The sequence below is a fragment of the Myxocyprinus asiaticus genome, chromosome 11 (assembly GCF_019703515.2).
Source record: "Myxocyprinus asiaticus isolate MX2 ecotype Aquarium Trade chromosome 11, UBuf_Myxa_2, whole genome shotgun sequence".
Classification (NCBI taxonomy): Eukaryota; Metazoa; Chordata; class Actinopteri; order Cypriniformes; family Catostomidae; genus Myxocyprinus; species Myxocyprinus asiaticus.
Window position 1 is genome coordinate 50899584 of NC_059354.1, and position 5417 is coordinate 50905000.

Below are 5417 nucleotides of genomic sequence, written 5' to 3' on the forward strand. Positions count from 1 at the left end.
TTCCCCTCAAATGTAGCATTTTCCTTTAATCCCCTAAATTCCACTGTTCCACATTTTCACGGAAGTGATAGTTAAAGGCCAATTACTCTGTTAGAACAGTGCCAGTATAATACCAAACTAGTGATTTTTCAGTCCGTCAACATGAAATCAAGAGTGTTTGTCTTCGTAATCCTTTATCAAAACATGGAGAGAGCGTGAGAGTGCTCTCCCACTTTTTCAGCTATCTTGGTTCTGGAAGGGTTTTTTTCCAATTAATTTTTTTTATCTTTCATAAAGGATTTGTGACCATGAACCAAACCAGCCAGCTCTGATGAGAATCATTATATATTTAATATATTTAAATTGTATTGCAAAGTATTCAGATATACACATTATAACCGGTTAATTTCGTTGTGATAATGTTTTCATGAAACTAAAGGTCAAAGGGTTTACCACAGTACATTTTTGGAACTACACCACTTCCTGTAGCGCAAAAAATGAAACGTGTGCTTTAATCCTGAAGGAAACTGCTGCATCACACATTTCTTTGCCTAATTGCCCGTTGTGGATGAAACATTCTGTGAATGAAGACCTTTTTATCAACTATGTATAATTACTACATACACTGTACATGCACGACTAATCCAGATACAAGAAAACATTATTAGAGGTCAAAAGTTCATTTCTCAGTTGTTTCTTCACTGAATTATTCTTAGATATGATGCATTAATACAGATCTGATGCTGTCGGGTTTTGACTCAGAAGCAGATCTGTAATTAAAATTAAACTTAACTGTATGTTTTTATGATTTCTGTGCTGATAAATTCACCACACAGTGAAAAGAGTAATTGCTTATTTTTGCTTATTTTGGTGAGTCATGTGGCTTATTTTGGGCTTGTTTTTCCAGAGCAGGTCGCTTGTTTCTCTTGTGAGATCTGGCAACACTGCAGTTGGTGTTATTAACCGTTCTTTTATTTTGTTCTAACCGGTGACCATTTGGAAAGGAGGCTGCAGAACTTCTGAACCGGTACGAAAAAATACAGTGTTTGCTCATAAATGATCCGAAATGAAAAACATTTCGTTTTTAGTCTCTGGCAAGGAATATGTATTTACTGTGTATTTTAGAAATGTTGTTGCTCCTGCATTCCAATCAAAATCTTGCCAAATACGTATTTTTGTTGGCACACAGCATATCATGACCCGCTGATTGCATGGTGCAGATCAATCTGGGCAGCATTTTACTTTCTGTGAGTTGTGCAAGGTGGTAAAAGTCTATTAAATAACTGATAATATTCAGTAAAACATGTATTTGTGTCCTCTGTGTTTTCTGTAACTTGTAGGCTAGTCAGCTGTTATACAGCGCTTTCCATTTGTATATGTTTACATGCTTCTTTGTGCTAGAAAAGACCTCTATAGGGTTATTCCATGCCATTTCAACCTAATTTCAGTAACTTCCCTGGCTGAAATTTTTCATTTTGAAAATTGAGATTTTGATATTATTGTTTTTATGCAAATAAATAAATGTACATCTCTAGTTTCAACATTATTTGTACTTCAGACCTTTGTTTAGTCAGACAAGAAAAACTAGCTTCATACCATGTGACCCACATTTGGCTTTTGACCAATAAAAATGGGTCAAATGTAACAATTTACACATGGAGCCACATTGAGACCCCCTTATATCTGGGATTCAACCATATAGGGCCTTACAATTTAAGATACAAAAAGGAAAGTTTGTTTTGAATCAGAATCTCATGGGATATTAAAGGGATAGTTCACCCAAAAATGAAAATTCTCTCATTATTTACTCATCCTCATGATATCCCAGATGTGTCTGACTTTCTTCAGCAGAACACATTTGAAGAAAAATAGAAGAATATCTCAGCTCAGTAGGTCCTTAAAATGCAAGTGGATGGTGATCAGAACTTTTCAAGCTCCAAAAATCACAGACAGTCAGTATAAACGTCATCCATACGACTCCAGCGGTTAAATTAATGTCTTCTAAAGCTATACGATCACTTTTGGTGCAAAAAAGATCAATATTTAAGTACTTTTTAACTATAATCCATCTCTTCCGGTATGCTTCATGAGAGCACCGAGTTCACGTGGTCTCTCGTGTGATGAATTCGTGTTGCCATGTAACGGACGTAATCTCACGTTCTTCTCTCGGTTGAGACATCCAGGATGAGCACACAAATGCACCAATGTCAGTAAAGAAACAGATAATAACAGATCTAAATTAAAACCAACAAAGCTTCCGTACAGCGTTCCTCCTTCTCACTTGTAAACAGCGCTGCTCTTCCGGGTGTGTCACACATGTGCCTTAGTTCTCGTGTGAACATGCCAACACGATTACGTCACACGTGCATAACGCTGCTGACCGGAAGCGATGCTTTATAGTTAAAAAGTACTTAAATATTGATCTTCTTCTCACCAAAAGTGACCATATCGCTTTAGAAGACATTAATTTAACTGCTGGAGTCGTATGGATGACGTTTATGCTGACTATCTGATTTTTGGAGCTTCAAGGAATCTGATCACCATCCACTTGCATTTTAAGGACCTACTACAAATCATAATTTGTGTTCAGCAGAAGAAAGAAAGTCATACGCATCTGGGATGGCATAACGGTGAGTAAATGATGAGAGAATTTTCATTTTTGGGTGAACTGTCCCTTTAATATATCTTTAATACTTCTAGAGTTATAGACACTCCAACTTTGGAAGATCAACACAAAAATGTGTTTTTTTCCATGTTTGGACTCTCACCATTGGCATATAATGCAACAGGAGGTGCTGAAGTCAACTGATTTTAGTAACAGATATACCTATCTCTGTGTAAATATAAAATCATGATGCTGACACCTTTCTAAGGTTAATTGTTTTACCTGTAGTTTTGCCCCAAAATCAAAATGTGAAAATTGTCATTTTGACGCCCTCTACAAAAGAATGAATTACTCAGTAAATATTGATCCATGGCATTTAATATTTGGCTTTTGTCATCATTTATGTTTATCTTTTACCGGTAACTATGAACAAATATCAAAGGATCAAAATTCTGAGCTGGAAACCTCTGGTTGAGTTGACACCGAATGACCCATTTTGGTAGATTCTGTAATATGTTGTGTAGTGTGTCACTGGAAGTGCATGAGCAATATCAGCCCTTACTTGGTAAATGTGTCTCTATATCATTTTGTAATGCAATGCAAATGTTAGTAACTTAAAGCTGCAGAATTTTAAAAAACATCAGCTGTGTCCTACATTGGTGAAGTCTGCATCTGAGCTAGAGAAAGGTACAGTACGTGAGGTGTGTCTGTGTAGCGGTATGGAGGAAAGGCACCTTGAGTGCACACTGTGTTCAGACTACTAATGAGTGAACGAAAGAGACACGAGCAAACATGGCTATTCACAGGAAGAGCGAGCTGAGAAACACTTTCTTCTTCTCTGAAATACATTTCAACAAACGAGAGAAATAGTTTGGAAAAGCTCTCAAAACAAGATCTTTTTAATATCTCAGTTGTTTCTTCTAGACAGCAATGAGATTAAATAGAGACATCTGCTGAAGTCTCCTGCTTCTCCGATGTTTCTCCTGAGAAAAAGACTTTTCAGGATCATTTTTTTCATCAAAAATAGCTAACACCAAACAGGTTAAACGGTTGGCATCCATATGTTTCTTGCTTTGTTGCTATGGTAATAATTATGACTATGCCAATAATCACAATTTCCATACACACCCAGAATGATAATATATGAGATTCATTCCCCACACATGAGAGATTTATAAATATTTCAAACAAGAAATGTTAGCTAGATTGGTCAAATGTATTATCATTAGACATAATGACATTTGCAAAAATCTGTTCGGCTCTTGAGTTAACAGATGATTTCTGCCTGCGGCCGGTTCAATAACTAATTTAACCTTTTACCTCATGTCAGACATGACATATCAATCAACTGCCCCTGAGTTTCTGTCTTGATGGCACACTGGGGGGCATTTGATGTGCATCTCATCATGTCAGCAGAATACCCCTACACATGGAGTCATGATGTTTTTAACTAAGAATTGATCGGTTAAGGTGAATTCATACAACAGCTGTACTGCAGTAAACTCTTTTTGACAATATACAATGTACAATTTGAACTTCTATTGAACACTTAAATCAGTTTGTAGCACTAGTAATCAATAAATTGACTGAACGAAAGGCTAAAGTAGCTGTAAAGTATGCAACATGCATCATGCAGCTGTAGGAGAACAATTTGTGATGGCAAAGTACATTTTGAGAAGAAAATATAAGTTGTGTTTGCCCATGCAAAGCTTCCTGCCATGATGCAGGATATTGATGCTAGATGGCTGCTAATTTTAAACTTTGATTTTGGGGAAAAAAACACAGGTCAAAAAATAATCTTATAAAGATGTCAGTGTCATTATTTTATTTTGACACAGAGACAGATAGGTCTTCTACTAAAATCAGTTGACTTCAGCACCTCTTGTTGTATTATATGCCAATGGTGAGAGTCCAAAAATGGGGAAAAACACTTTTTTGTGTTGTTTTTCCAAAGTTGGCGTGTTTATAACTCTAGAAGTGTTAAAGGTATCTCAATATCCTTTTAGATGCTGGTTCAAAACAAACTGTCCTTCTTTCATCTTCATTTTTAAGGCTCTATATAGTTCATTCGCAGAGATATGGGGCTCTCAATGCTGCTCAAACCATAAAAGGTTAAAATGTTGCCCATTTCAAATGGTCAAAAACCAAATGTAGGTAGCACAAGTTTAATACTTGAGGTTCGGGGTTTAAGCAAACCACAGACCTCAAGTTTGAGCTATACTAGAAGCTTGCTTTCGCAGGAGTTTGTTTTGCTTGGCATTGAATGTTGGATGTGTGGTCTCAGTTGTGATGTCTAGACCGCAGAGTAACTGCTGGAGCATGCTGAAAGAAGCTACAAGATTTATGGAGATACAGATGACATCAAATAACGCTTCCTTCAGTCTCAATGATCTTCTCATTTGTTCTCAAAAACCTCTGGTTGGCTCTTCATTCTTTTGTAGTTGGCATGTTTAATACCTCATCATACCCATGGGTTGGTACATTATGATCTGAAGGACTGTAAGGATGTCTTTATTAGGCAGGGTTGGAAAAAAAGGTGTTCATTTAACTTTATAAAAATAAATGTTAATATCAAAAATTTTAGCTGAATTATATTAGAGAATTCTAGAAAATGAAGTGTGCTTCCATCTTGGTCCATAAAATCAAAAAGTAATTTTTAAATATATTGAAATCGATAGGAATTTAATAGATTTCTGTAGGTGGCAGAATATTAAATAAATCAATCAATCAAAAATAATAATAAAAAATAAAAATAATTTTAAAGATTTATGCATTTAAATTTCATAACAAAATTCTGTATGTTTAACACAATTAAATTAATAAAACAAACTAT